We start from the raw sequence: 15,896 nt of genomic DNA, 5'->3' as shown, positions 1-15,896 counted from the left end.
CAATAGCATAAATGCTGCATTCAGCCCAATTATTACCATGTTAGGCACTGAAAAGTACAAAAAACCTTGTTATAGGAATGTAAACGGAAACTTATCCATTAAATTGTCTAAATGAAACAGAAAATAAAAGCCCTATAATAGAAGGCAGTCTGTATGCAATTCAGAGAAGTTTCCTTTCCAAACAGCTTTCTTGCATTTGGGGGTGGGGGGTGGGGGGTATATCTTTCAGACTATTCCAGCCTGCGACTCCTGCCTCTGCTCTCAAGTCTCATGGGGAAGCATTCCCCTACACCGTCCACGTCATCAGCCTAACTCACTGAAAGAACTGTCAAAACAGCAGCCAATTAAAGTCCACCATGTTCGTTGTGCTCACTCAACGAACAGTTGGCTTGAGGGAGAATGTGGCTTCTGTGACGTATGGGTATGTAGCATCAGCCCAGCTTGCAATGTGTAGTAGGTTCTGTGGACTGCAGCAGCTGTATAGCAGCTGATATTCCCCATCACTATATTCTACTTTTAGTGCTTTATACTAAAATTCAGTAAATAAATGTGATATTGTTATTATCCTTTTCAGAATAATACATACTGATATATTTGCACTTAATATCAAGTTATTTTTGTGGTCAGTCATCCAGTTTGACAGTAGTTTCATTCAAACCATTCCATCGCAGAGTATTAAATCGTATTAGGCTAAACATGCATCACATGGAATACACCTTATGTTTTAATCATAGTGATAACTTAAACATCTGTCTAAGAGTCTATAGAATTAACATCACCATCCTGTTATTAAAGATGTCCGTTGTAAAGTGTCGGTTCATATGAGCACTTTTGTGCTCAACAGAACATTGCGAGATGAATCGAAAACTGTGAGGGGATGAGCTTTTTGCTTCCCACAAAGAGAGATGGAAGGAAAAAATCAATAGAGCTCTATACCAGGCACAGTTTAGCCAATGAAAAGCCCACGCAAGATGATAATAGGTATGGATTTCTAATTGTTCCTCATGTTTTATTCCTTGCTTTTAAATACAGTATACATGGTTGTGATAATGATGTTTCAGGTTTGTGATGAAATGTAATCATACAAGTTATTTTGAATAGTTGCTTCAAGTGTTCCAATCATGATTTTTAAATTCACCAGTTGAAAACGCATCACAATTTTTATCTTTTTAGGCTTGTTGTGGTAGAGACTAGTGGCTGACAGATAAAGCATTTTACTTAAAAATCTTTGTTCTTTACCTATCAAAACAAAATTGTTTTTGGATTAAGGAAGACCACAGATAAGGTCATTAATGTCATTCAGTATAGCATTCTGATTGCTGCACTGGTGCATTGTCTTGCCACCTATTCATTTCATTTCAGGGAAACAAATGTATCTTGTTGATTCTTTGTCGGCTGTCTTGTTGACTCATTTTTGATGGGCAGTCATGCCTTATGTGCTTAAAGGCTGTGGGAATACTGCTTGTTGGAGAAAAGAAGTGGTAGAAACACCTCTTTTGTTCCGAAAAGGAAAATAGACTAGAGTTCTACAGTGTGGAGATAAACTACATATCTCACTCTGCCCAGCGAAGATGAGGAGATGCCTCTGTGGGTCTGAATTCCCTGGGGGTCTGGGCTCCTGTGGGAGCTCCGATCTGGAGGTGCCCTGCCTGCCTGGCTCTAATGTGATTGTAGGCGAGGAGAGGTGCACCATGCCAGGCTGGGGCCAGACCTTGGCACAGCTACGCTGACTGGCACATTTGGTTTGTTCCTCCTGTTTCCATGGCAACGAGCTACGTGTGGTTTCTCTCCCAGAACACTTATAGGGTGGAGAGGGAGCAAACATGAGGCAGTTCCTGTGCAGTTCACGGTTCATATTCGCTGTGGTTAGAGCCAATTCGGAGAAATTTGCTTCCGTGGAGTTCTCATTAAGACAGCATAGTGCCCTAACTTCTTTGCATCGGTGTGAGAGAAAGTAGGAAGCAGTTGGAGGCAGAACCCTAGGTGTACTGCATCATGCTGTAAACAAATGCTCTATTATATGACCAAAAAGTTTTGTCTCTCTAGCGTTTTGCAGCAGTGTCTCCTTTCTTTGTGTCAGGTAATGTGCTGTAGCCTGTGTACCAGCTGCTCACTTACATGGGGAGAGGTGGGGAACTACTTACTGCACATTGCCATTTATATCTTTTTCTTTTTTTGTCATTTCTTCATCAGCATCTCTCTCTATTCTCTGGGTGAAATAAGTGCAAATTGCTCACTGAGTTTCCAGCTGTGTGGGTTCTAGTGACGATTAAGCTGACAGAGCCAGATGCTGGCTGTGGATCATTCTCTCTCCCGAGACTGCACGGATGCAGTGCTGCTTTTAATCAAACCACAGACCTGGATGGCTCAGGGGCCAGGAGAAGCACAGCTTCATCATCCTCATCTTCATGCTGTTGATCCTCATTAGACACAATCTGGTTGTTGTTTTCATCTGACTCACTCCTAGAAAAGGAGCTTTGAGCAGCTGCATTGTAATAAGAAGAGAGGCATAAATGTATAAATGTGAGAGTTATTATCTTGTAGCAAAATTCTGCAGCATTTGTAAGAACCAAGTTTTATCATAGATTTTAAGTAGATCTGGTAATGGATATAAAAATAATCCTCTAAAAGTAGATAAAGGGATGTATTACTATAGGTGTAAAAGAAGACAAATTTTGTCTTTTTGTATTCCTGAAATACTATACTTAATGTCTGTACTTTTACATTTGAAATATGTAAACCATTATCTTAATATGGTACAACGTATCTGAGGAAATATGGTTTGATATTTAAAATCAGACATCAGACAATGCATTATTCCTGGCTCTTTCTGTTACTACTCTGTTACCTTCTGTTATTGTGGTATTTTTTTTCTTCTGTTGATAATTTATAGTTTAAGATAAGAACAAACTCCTACAGTGCATTCTAAATTAAAGGTCATACAATTTCAAGTAAAAACAAATCAGATTTTACAATAATTAAAATTTTTAAAAGCCTACTTTTTAAAAATTAAAATTGAAACACTTTGATAAAATATAAAAGAAAACCATATTCCTTCTCATAATTCATGCTGTTTCCCTAGACCCTGCATTTTTCATGTAACAAACATAATTTCCAGCCTTAGAGTTGATCAGTGGATGAAACACATGTAGCAGTGAGTAAAATTTGTCATTTTCTGCAGTGTTCTCTAGCTGGATCTTAAATTGCCACGGTCAAATGACTGTCAGCTTGGTTTCCAATGCTGGTGTGTTAGGAGGCCCAGGCTCTTACATACAATCATAAGACCTGGCCACATCACAACCCCTAGTCTGCCTAGGGCCATGTTTCATGCTCATTGTTTGGATAGGTAAATGTTATCCACACTGAGCAAGTAAGGAAATTCACACATTAACTTTAAGGAGTTGTAGACATAATATAGCTATGTTTTGTCTTGGTGCTTTGGCATCTAACAATTAGTTCTTGCTACTGCTTTTGAAGTATAGAGCAATCTTTGAACAGTGACATTTTTTGATGGATTGCACTATACTGGCTTTCTGTATTGCACTATACTGGCTTCCCCATCGCCAATGCTCCCGCCCCCCATTCTCCAGTCCAGTTTCCAGTCTTGCTGCAAAGGGAGAAGCCCAGATAAAGTCTATCCTCCAAGGGCACTTAAATGATATAAAGCTGTTTAAACGAACAAAGAGAGTAGAGGCCTGAAAATGTGGTGGGCTAAACACAAATCTGATAAGGGGCTAGGTCTTTTTACCGTTTGATTTGAGTGTAGTAGATAAAGCTATATATATATATATATATATATATATATATATATATATATATATATATATATATATATATATATATATATATATATATATATATATATATATATATATATATATATATATATATATATATATATATATATATATAAGAAAGGGTGACACACTATATAACCTTAGTGGAAAGGACTAGAATTAACCAATGATCATGATATTCACATGTACAGATATGTAGTACAGATCATTATATAAATACAGGGAGTAAATTCTTCATTCAGTATGTGAGTCCAAGGATCTTTTTTCTTCTTTTTTACTGCTTTTTCCTTGATTATCCATTCCCAAAGTACACCCATTTATAAATGTTCCTTCCACATATTTATTTGGGAAATTGAGCTAATCTAAAAGGATCCATCATCTAGAAAAGGTATGTTTATGTCTTTTTAAAGAAGGACCTTAAATCCTCAGTAAAAAGACAGCAGGAGAGGGTGCTTCAAGGTGTTTCTGTTTCTGTTCTATGTAGGACACCATTGCATGAATTACATGATTTTTTTTGCTCATGATAAAATATATATATATAAATGTCAGTGAAGATTAAATTTTCTATTTAAAACATTTGTACAGTTTTACAGTTAAAGCCTAATTAAATAGACAGGGAATAAAATAACACATGAGTACTAATAAACTATAAAATTACAAAATATTTCATTTCAACTTATCAGTGTTAGGTACTTTGGTAGGTACTCTGCCAGTGCTTTTTAATAACAATGACAGTCTTCTAATTAGTGGGTTGTTATGGTTTGATTTAAAACAAAAATGTCCCCAGGTGTGGAGAACAGTGGAGACTTATGAAACAATGGCTTGTTAAAAATGTTCTGATTTGAATAACAATGATTAAATAGAAAAACAGTCTAGAAAATGTCAGTAAACTTCACAAGGAGGCATTCTGGAAAAATGTGTTTAGCATGTGATTTGTTTGACAGGAGCCTCATTTTAATGAGATTGTTGATGCAGCCCATAATACAGCTGAGCTCACGGGCCTAAAAATTTCCTATATCTGGAATGGAATTGAACTATATCTGGAATGGGATAGAAAAAAAAAGTGAGGTGGTTGCAGTACTAGATGTTTTGGCAAAATGAGACACCAGTAAAGAGGATGAAGAGTTTATTTAGAGCTTTGGTGTCTTTGCCTGAGTAAGACAGCCCTTCTAGTAATGGTTTGTTACAGAAGAGCACTATTTCAAAGCTATGGATTGAGGTATGGACATGGCAGAGAGGTCCCTTAAGGAATATGAAGTCTCCTGATTGACACAAGTGCACAAATGCACATAAGGAATGTGTTACAGTGAAGAGGATATAGAGTGGTATTGCTTTGCAATTGCAAGAGAATCTTAATTCCTTGCGTCAAAAGTTTATACTCAAATTAAGAACAATGACAAGGTAGAGAAAACTAATAACGCTTCTCTTACATTTAGGCTTTTGCTAGGATTTATGTGCTTTTTGTGGATTATTAGGATTAATTCCAAATTTCATTTTCAGATTGTGTAAATTATTTATTCCATGAAGGTGGAATTAGGGGTATAAACAGTCTGAGCCAAGCCGCAGTAGTTTGCAGTGTGTCTGCATAGTCAACTAATTTTCTTCTGGTTCCTCTGTTTGAATCCTGGTTAGAATTCGGGACAATACCTTGTAATTCACTCTTGAGAATTAAGAGTGAATTGCAAGCCATTGTCCCGAAATGTCCTGACTATTGTCATGGCCACCAATGTGTTACCCTGGACATCTCTAAAGGCAGATGGATCACACAGGAACTAGTGAGCTCTCTTGTGCATTAGTCTTAGCCAGACAACCATTCTCAAACCTGAAGTGGCACCAGGAGGACAAATCTAATATGAATTTTCTGTATTATAGCACCTGATCCCTCATTTCCCATGCTCCTAGTTCATAAACTATGCCAGCTAATCTGCAAACCGCCGACTGGCTATGTAATGCATGACACATAGCTCCCTCTGCTTTTAGCTGGCTTCAGTAAGACTAGCTCAGAGCAGAAAAATTACATCTTAAATGATTTGGTAAGAATATGGTATTTCATTGAAGTAGGCTGTGGAAAATTAGGTTAAAGAAATTTGAATTCTTATATTTCAAACTGCAGTAGTAAACAGAATGAATGGAGCTAATATCATAGGCAGCCTGTGATAAGGATAGAGGTTTGAGTGGATACCTTTATTGAATTTAGGTACTGACTGCTTTAATGTGAATAGATGTTATCAGAGAGATGCCAGGATATATCTAAAAATATCTCCATTATATAATTGCTCCATGGTTCCTATGTGTTTCAAAAAGGGTTTCTAAGTAGCATAAACCCCCATAGAATTATCTGACCATTAAACCATTTCCCTATACAAAGCTATACAAAGTGCTTTTACATCTGAGTTATCTGGTTAACTGAAGCATCTTTCCTGTTGAGAACAGTGTGTAAGCTACTATATTCTGGCTAGAACTGTGAGGAACTATCATAGAGCTGCAAGCAGAATTTTCTGACCTTATCTGTGGTTTTCAATGGTTTTCATAAAAGCCCAATTTTCTCAGTTTTTCATGACTTTGATGTTCTGGTTATTGACACGACTTCTGAGGTTAAACAGGTAGACGTAGACGAAGACTTACATTCTGGTCTAAAAATTTACATTCACTTTCATGGAAGGTGTCATAAAATGCTAGAATTACAAATATTTGTAAATGCACCATTTGCATTTGTTACGCATTAATGTTCTAATTGCACAAATAGAACACTGAAAATACATGTTTAATCATCAATAATTTTATGACAATGATGTATTGATGCATTGGAATTCACAGACAGAACAAATTATAGATTGGTTCTGTTTGCAACTGGTAACTGGTGAAGCTGACTCACACATACTCAGTACCTATCGTATCTGTCGACACCAGAATCTGACTGAATATATACAGGTCTCTTGAGCTAAAGGAGAAAGTCAGAATCTTCCTAGACCATTTCAAAGAGGTTTGCCAGCCTGCATATCAGGTCATTGCAAGCACCGTCTAACCTCTCTAAAAATATCCTTGCTTACATTGCAATGTGCAGCTCCATCTGTGCCTGAGCAGATTTTATTGCTATGATACTGCTGCTTGTAGGATTTGGGTTTGGTGTCAACACCCATGAATCCCTGACTCCATTTCATGTCCTCAGTTAATAACTCCTGGTGGAGCACAGGACAGTCAATGGGCATTATGAGTGATACACCTAAAAAAAGCATGGGCCGTCTGTTTGACTGGAAGCTAAGATGCCTTTACATGTGCATGCTGTAATTATGCCAGAATTGAAGAGCATATGATAAGACTGCTTGAGCCTCTCAGCAGTAACAGTCGACTAAAAGAACAAAAGAAGCCATACGCAGGTCATGTTCTTTCATTATTCATCTGTGTCTCATTTGCCCGCTAAATTCTACCCTGTTGCAGTGTGGAGAAATTTGTGTTCACAGGCAGAGATAATAGCTGAATCTGTGGCTAAACTAATTTCTCTGTTTGTCCCTGCTTTGTGTTTGTTTTATGGATAGTGATTTGTGACTGGTGTTTGTTTGGGCGTTTGCATATGTTGTTGATTTCTCCTGAGCGCTCATAGTGCTGGAAAGAATAAATTGATTTATTGCATTCATGGCAAATTCAGCTTTGTTCTCTCTTTTAATCAAACCTTTAGCCTAATTGTTGTGCATTGACTGCAGGGTTATGAAAAATCTTATGGAATTGCAAAACCTCCGAGCCATTGGCTTTTCCATTTGCTGGAAAAAAGCCATACATTTATTTAAAAAATAGCATTCCTTGTTCCAAGTGTAGTGAAAATTTATACCTTGCTTGCCTTGTGGTGAAAATTAAGCAAGACTATATATGCACCTGTCTGAAAGCATATAAGTGTGTGAAGACCAATGCAAGATGTTGCCTGCCTGTCTGCCCACAATCATAGCAGTGTGGATGTAGCTCTGCCATGCATGGCAATGATGTCTTTCCTCTGTGTATCCTTTAAGTAAACGACACATGGTTGGTTCAGTGCGTGAAGGGACAGGTCTGGAGCTCTCACTTCATCTTGGGTTGCCTTCATCTCAGAGGGCAGAAATCTCAGCCAATGATTGGGGTATGTACATGATTTGGCTCTTTGAAGATTAAAATTAAAAAAGAAACATCACGAAAAATGCTTAGAAGAGCAGCCTGTTAGGAGTCCTGGGTGACGTGTTATCTCAGACCTGTTTAGTTTGAGATGAGATAGCATACACAGGACAGTGTGATTAACAGTCATTGCGTAGGCTTCCGTGCAGTACCTGTGATAAGTATCGAGACAAAAGTAGGAAAGTGGGTTTTATCAGCAAAAAATGCACTCAGCGCATTCATTTGAGTATGCATATGTTTGACACACACCAATTAACTAAACTTCAGTTTAGGAAGAATGTTGCTATACTGTACCACTACTCTCCCTTGACTTTCTCACAACACAAGGAACACAACACAAGGAAATTGTAAGAGGTTCTTTCTCACAATCAAAATAGTTGGATATTTGGACAATATTTGTTTTGCAATTCATTTGTTATTTAATGAAGTTATGGATTGAGTGAAGTTTGGGCGAAAGATTACACCTGAAACTCCTTCTTCTCCCTATTTATACTACCTAACTCCCCCGTCTTCCTCTATGATAAATTTGTGCAGTGACTTTGCATGACATGAGCCTTGTATCTCTCACCCTTGTTGCTATATTGCTCTTGCTATTTTCATTCAGATTCCATTTCAGTTTGTCCTCCTGTTACGGAACAAACTCGGCTTAGAGTTTGTCTGAGTTCTCCCCCCTCTCACAGTTATATTATCACCACCCTCCTGACCACTACTGAAAGCATAGTCTGCACTTGCAATATGAATTTAGATACAGTACCTTTTTACTGACACTCTGTCTTGTCATGTAATTTTGTTAACTTGTTACTATAATTTTTCAGTGTTAACACAATTATAGTTATTTCTGTAGTAGCATGGAAAACTCCAAATGGATGCTTGGCATCAATACGCTTTGCTAAAGAGAGAGAGAAAGAGGCACGGTAAGCTTGTGCAGAACTGTGAAAGGTCAGTCCACTTCCTAATAATTTTCAGAGTAAGAACACACTAAACAAGAACATGCACGCAGACATAAACAAGTTTCTAAGTGAGGGAAAAAAACTGAAAACTAAAACCCAGTGAGCAAACTGAAACTCACGTGCCAGGAAGACCTTCTCTAGAAACTGACGAAGCGGATCATCATGGGAAGAGTGAGTGAAGTGAGTGGAGAAGTACACAGTGAAGGGGACAGACTCATTTCCCAGGCTCCTTCATGGCACAGATGGAGGCAATCTCATCAAGAGTCGAAACCCCTCTTTTTCACTTTGTCTGCTGCTCTTTCTTTCTCTCACTCTTCCTCTCTGTCTCCCTTTGCTCTTGCCCTTTATCTCTCTTGCTCTTGCTTTCTCTTTGTCTTTCCCTCTTTCTCGTTCTCTCTCTCTGTCAGTTGCAGGCCTTCTCTTTCAGCTGTGGACAGAACAGTCTTGACAAGCACCTCCACGGTAGTTATAGTGAAAGCCTTGGCACACGATTGCGATGGACTGCAATGGTGGCTGAATCCTGATTGAATTCCATATGCGGCTGCTGGGAGAAAAGACTTGTAGATGGAAAAGAATTGAGAATCAAATTAAGAATGAAAGAGCAAGAAAATGAAGCATAGTAGAAGAATGAAAACATTGTGGAGTTTTCTTTAAAGCAGACTAGCAATCAAATGTTTAGACATGCCTTGGTTTTTGCTAACTCAGCTTACAGTTAAATATTTACACAGTGCCTTGATCCATCAGCATGAATGATTTTCTTCTGGATTTTGGCAGATGCTGTTTCCTTAGTAACACTGCTTTTGCAGAATTTACTGCATGTCCCCGATCTGTCCACAATTATTACTTATGTCTGCAACAACACCATTCTGATTGGGATACATGTTTTTCAAAAAATATAGATGCTTGTTTGTTCACTGTCTGACTATACAATAAATGTTGTGTATGGAATATTGAGTGTGTGTGTGTGCGTGGGGGGGGGGGCATATTGTGCACTACTCATGTAACACTGTTCAGAGGGAACTAAACAGAAGCCTGGAAGATGTTGGTGCTGGCAGTCAAGAAATGAAAGTGCCTTGTCCTTCTATAGCAATGTGGTATTTCATTGATACACTTTTCCACACTCTGGCCTAAAAAAGACCACTCTCATCTCACTTGTGGCTTTTGACAGTTCATTGAGCAGGGTTTGGGTTGAATAGGGTTTCTTCTGCAAGTTAATAGTACAGGTGCATTAAGAGATGTCTTTTTGTTGAAGTGAAGGAAAGACTGATGGGTTCTTAAATGGTTCTTGACAAAGTTGTAGAATTCTGCATGTAGCCAAAAACAAATCTTTTGCCTCTTTTTTTTTTAGTCTGAAAAGTCAAATTAAAAAATAAATTTTGTCTCAAAAATGAATCCTGGAAGCTATGATATGTTCTGCACTATGGAGCAATGGTGAAGCACCTCAAATATATAGCTATAATATCAAGTTGAAGTCCTTTTGGAATTTATTTATAAAGACTATAGAGGTCATTGGGTTGGTATTCTCTGAAATCATTATTTCCAGTGTTGATTATGAAGATTCTACAGAAGTTAAATTAAACTTTATTTCTATGCTGGAGTCCATGATCACACATAGGTCAGCAGCATTGATGAAATTAAGCTGATTTGACAGAATTTGCTAATGGCTATATGTTAACATTACCCTTTTCAAATTACTGAAGCACTAATAACAGTAATAATTAGAATATTCTAACCCAAATTAACGTAAAATAATTCCCATTTTGTAAATGTATTTTGTGTTGTATCAGCTCATCATCATTGCCTTGGATATCTGTTCATATTTAGTAAGTACATTAAAAATATGTTTAAAGTTAAGTTATTCCTTGCTGGAAGTCAGTACAATAACAAAATGTTGTTTCTCACAAATATAGCCCTAATGTCAGTATAGTAACCAGCCTCTCATCTACAAGCCACATTTAAGATTATTAATCGATTATTCTCTAATATTCTCAGTCTGATTTTCAATGCTTTGCATTTTTTTTTTGCCTCAGTGAGAAATTAGCTATGTGTTTTTGAATTTTGGCCAAGGTTTTCTGGGTTCAGCCACTGGATAATACACATATCACTGCTGCCTGAGACCCCATGAAATACCACCCATTTCCGGCATATTATTGAAGCTGTAATGAAATAGTTAGCATGGGCCTCCTACTGTCCCCCAGTGACTGTAATTATAGAGGCATGCAGATGGTGCCAAGTGATTTTCAGTTCTAGCAGAAGGTGCACTACCTCTTTAGCCATCCAGTCATGGGGCTCAGAGAGCTACATGTAGCGTAATTTCCTCTCTCATTCATTTCGATTGCTGGAGCATGTTAATGGGAGTGCTCATTGTTTGAATGACTGCACCTGTGGTTAGGCTTTCTTTTTCGCCCAGTCAGCCACATTCCATTATATACACAGATTGTAAAGTTATGCATGATTAGAGGTCACACTGTAAAGATTTGTATTTCATGTCATGTTATCTGCCATACTGAAAAGGTCAGTTTCATACGAGGCAAATGATATCAGTTGTGTGTATTAATAGGTGGGTGGTATGGACTATAGTCTAGACCTTCTTTATGAACTACAGTGCTTTTTTGCTGTTAGGCTGGTATGAATAAGTAATAAAGAACGCCCTTATAACAGAGAGCATTTCATATTGATTTTACATTCTATCTTAGCTAATCCACATTGTACTGAAGAGGTTGATATTGCTTCCCTGTTTTCTTTATCAAGAAGGCAAGAAGAAGCTATGGTGTCTTCACAAAGCTGTTGTTCCATTTTTAGGGACTCTGTTGTAAGTATGAAGGAGAGTAAAGTGACTGTAGGTGTGAGATGTGTGTAGGTGAGAACTCAGTTTATTAAATTTTTCTGCTCACGTAGTAACAAGAATGTGCTGTTAAAAGCTATGTGGAAGAGTAAGATAGTCACTGGATCAGTTCCATCTTGAATATCTTGATTAACAGATTTATTAATATTAGGAATCAATGAATAATTAATTTATTTTTTCTTGAATGTATTTTTTATTTCTCTGTTTAAGAAGTCTGCATTATTTAGTTTGTTCCACTAAGTATTAAAATAAGAAAAAAATACCTGCCAACAAACCAAACAATTGATTTGAAAGGGTGAATGTTATTTGGGCAACGAGAGAGAGAGAGAGAGAGAGAGAGAGAGAGAGAGAGAGAGAGAGAGAGAGAGAGAGAGAGAGAGAGAGAGAGAGAGAATGAATGAATGAATGAATACACAGAACAATGGTGAGCCACTTTACAGGGGTGAAAATGAACTGGAGTACCTCTCGTGCTAGGATTAATTGAATCCTTGTGGCAGTTAAAGTGACTGGGAGGTTGACTGACAGCATCTAGAGATGAATAAGGCATGCCTTTTTAAAGGGCTCTGCACTGTGTAACACCATTGTGAAGAGTTTGACAAAGCATCTCAGCAGAGATTTACTGAGAAAACATTGTAAGTTCACTTGATGGGCTTTGGAAACTGTTTTAAAGGGTGCTGAGACAACAGCTATTACTCCTAAGTATTACTCCTGGAGAAAGATGCAAATTTGTACATTACAGAGTATAATGCTTTTTGGGAGGATGGAATGGAAATGTGTAACGCAATCAAATCCTTTAGGAGTCCAAGTGTGAGACTGCTAACACACATCTTTAGTCTGTGTTTTCCCAGTAGCACTTTCTGCACGCATCGGCATATCTGTTTTCAATGGTCAGAGGTGGGTGTGTGTGTGTGTGTTTGGGAAATGATCAGATATAGCTCTGGAGAATATTATGACTGAGCTGATGGGGGCTGTGTGAAACCTGTCCTCTACCAGTGGGGAGCATAACATGATGCAGCTGGGGAGGGGCTGAGGTTTCTGCTAATACCCAGGTCCGGCTGCTATCTGTGTGACTGCAGCTGCTGGCTTTAGCAGAGACCTTTCTCTAATGGAAAAACCTTTCGCAAAGAACTTACCATGAAGGAGCAGTCGGAACAATTTGGCTTTGGTCTTTGAGCCAACACAGAGACTGCACAGGCCTCAAACGGATCTTGGGACATCAGTGCAAAGCAATATGTGCAAGAAATGAGTGATTGTCCAATGGTAGGTAAATATAATCTAAGTAAGCACAGGGGCTTAGTCTGGCAGGTAAACCTCTGTTTGGAGGAAATCCCAGAATGGACTGTTAACTCAGTGGCCAGTAGCTGTCACAGGTTGCCGGTGCTGTAGATGTGGCTCAGACGTGGCAGTGGGAGTTCTTCAGCGCAGTGCACTCAATCATGCGTCCTCCCTGTTTCAATTTCCCCATCACAGAAGGTGACAACCCCTCTACCTGTGTGCAATCACAAGGTATCTTGGAAACCAGACTGCACTGCATGTCTGGCAGGCCTCCTGGGTTAGGGTCATCACTGTTCCCCCACTTCATCTTATTGTTTCATAGCTCCGTAAACACAAGCAAGCACGTTCGTGAGTGGTTCACTTTCGGCACAGTCACTTAGCTACGATGCTCATTTCTGCTTCTGATGCCCCCCAGCACACACAGACACACACACACACACACACACACACACACCACTCTCTGGTTGTAGAGGGATAAGTTAACTTGTTGTCATGACAACCACAGGTTGTGTAAATTTGTGTGTGTGTGTTTGTGTGTGTCTGTGCATGTGTGTGTGTGTGTGTTTTTTTTTTCCTTCTCTTGGTTAAGCAAGGAATGTTTTCTTCATTCCACAGCAATGAAGGCGGAGAAAAACAGTAAAATAATGGCACCCAAGCCCTTGAGAGGAGCCAGTATAATTAATTCCTCATTTGTATGGCAATATGCAGTACAGTGTGACTGAGTTCTTTTGTTGACACCCACTGATCCTGCTACAAGTACACATGAATGGGCTTGTTTGTTTGCTATTTACGTAGATATTCAACTTTTCAATGAATGGTTTTATTCTTATTCAACAAAATAAAAAAAAAGCTGATGAACTTTAAAGAGGCTGAATATTCAGCAGGTTAGGAATCCAGTGTATTTGTTGCAATTTGATCAGGAGTAGACTATATTATAAATGGCCTTCTTAACCACTGTATGTGCAATAGGTGTTCTCCAGTTGTAGATGGGAAGGTGCTGTCCAGAGTTATCCTTATAAAGAAAAATGGTGGGCTATACCATTAACTAAATGCCCAGAGATAAGAGCATATCTCTTTTGTATTGCTGCTTGTGATACCAGGGGCATTCTCTATGAAATACATGTGGGTTTGTTTATGTAGGTTCCAGTAGTGTTTCATGCAGGTGAAAAGTGAGTGAACAATGTGTTAATCAAACAATAAGCTGGTTTTGTGAAGTGTGGAAATGGGTGCAAGCCACAGCGTGGATGTTGGGCTTATTGTTATTTGCTTGAGGTTCTTGCTGATAATTACTACTCAAATTACATTTGTTTCATTTCACATGGACGTGTGGTGTTCCCATAATTTGGATGTGAATTGAAGTCAGTAGGCCTATATTTAACACATTTGGCAGACCTTCTTATCCAGAGCGACTTGCAATTTTCAATCCTGTTACAGAGATAGGTGAGTGTAGTGTTAGGAGTCTTGCCCAAGGATTATTACTGATATAGCATAGAGCACTCGCCCATATGAGGATTGAAATCCAGTCCCCCACAAGAGGGGCAGCAATGTTACGCACTACAACATTACATATTACTACAGCATTCATACAACACCTTCTTTTACTGACACAAGACTGATTTGGTCTATTTTGTATACTACCCAAACTTTAACATTTCTTAAATCTATTAACATTTTATATTTCCATCCCACACCTTTTTTATATGGTTGGATGAAAACCCAGCTGTCAACCCTATCTGTCTCCCCACCCCCTTTCTCTCTCCCTCTCTCTCTCTCTCTCTCTCTCTCTCTCTCTCTCTCTCTCTCTCTCTCGCTCTCTCTCTCTCTCTCTCTCTCTGAGAGATTCTTTCGGTCTGTCTGTCTCTCTCCCTTTCTCTCTGTCTCTCCATCCATCAGCCAGGGCTCTCTGTGGCTCAACCCTTCTCCATATCCCTATCTCCTGTGGCCAGCGCAAGAGCTGAACTTTGTAGGGATATATGCTGAACTTGGCCACCAGTGAATTATTGATAGCTGCCACTTAAGAGAAAATAAAGACGCATTTACTCCATTTAAGTTGTGCCTGAATTAATCATAATGGTGGCACAAGATGCATGGCAAATTCTTTCACTGCAAACCCACCATTTTTTTTTTTCGTTAAATGACATCTCTCCAGCGAGCCTGGATTCAGCTGTTATCTGCAGCATCACTTTACTGCTCATCAAAGATTCAGCAGACAGGCTTTTGTTGTCCTGTACCACTGCATTTTCCACCCGCTGCATAAAGGCACACACCGTGCCATTTTGACATCAGCATTCCAATTGTGCCCGTCGACACTTACGCCTCAAACATGCTCAGTGGCAGAATTAATTGACGCTGATCATTGGGTTCCATAATGGGACTTGATGAAAGGAGCTGGAACATATCAATATTAGCTGCTGCATGACAAAACAACAGAAATACAAAAAAAGACTCCATACTCATTATATTTGATCATTGTTTTTCGATCAGAGCAAAATATGTATGCATTTATCCACAGCATGTATGCATGGCTTAAAAGCAAATAAATAAATACAGCATAAACAGTTGAGGAACCTTGATTTTTGAGTTATGCAGAATTTGACCTTTTTTCCCCCCAATATTTTCATCTAGTTATGCTGTTTGCGTGTTTTCACGCCTCAAGTTTCTGAACTATAAATCCGAAGAAGGTTTAAGGTGAGTAACTGCAATGAGCTATAGTAAAAGATGTAAGACTTTACAGACCTCAGAAACAGACCTTCAACCACTAATCCAAATTTTTCTCTAAAGGGAAAAATGGAACAAAAAATGAAAAGCGAAAAACGTGAAAGGGGAAGAAGTAGAACGAAACATAAAAGCCATGTTTCCTTTTGTAATTTTGGGCAATATACAATGCAA

General features: G+C 38.6%; 1 protein-coding gene across 7 annotated transcripts in view; it reads left to right on the top strand.

The window, feature by feature from the left end:
* The window catches only part of b3gat1a (beta-1,3-glucuronyltransferase 1 (glucuronosyltransferase P) a), a 69,697-nt gene that overhangs the window by 11,147 nt on the left and 42,654 nt on the right, over positions 1 to 15,896 (top strand). The window contains exons 1-2 of one of the 7 annotated variants that reach the window (XM_035524948.2): positions 7,007 to 7,174; positions 7,799 to 7,905. The exons of 2 other annotated variants lie outside the window; for them this stretch is intronic. The gene's annotated coding sequence lies outside the window, so the exon portion shown is untranslated. 4 more of the 7 variants (XM_035524949.2, XM_035524947.2, XM_081715629.1 and 1 more) reach the window with 4 other exon arrangements.

The sequence above is a fragment of the Electrophorus electricus genome, chromosome 6, assembly GCF_041902795.1.
Source record: "Electrophorus electricus isolate QZ-2024a chromosome 6, ASM4190279v1, whole genome shotgun sequence".
Lineage (NCBI taxonomy): Eukaryota > Metazoa > Chordata > Actinopteri > Gymnotiformes > Gymnotidae > Electrophorus > Electrophorus electricus.
Note: the sequence above shows the minus strand (reverse complement) of the source record. Positions and strands in the feature narration are given on the sequence as shown.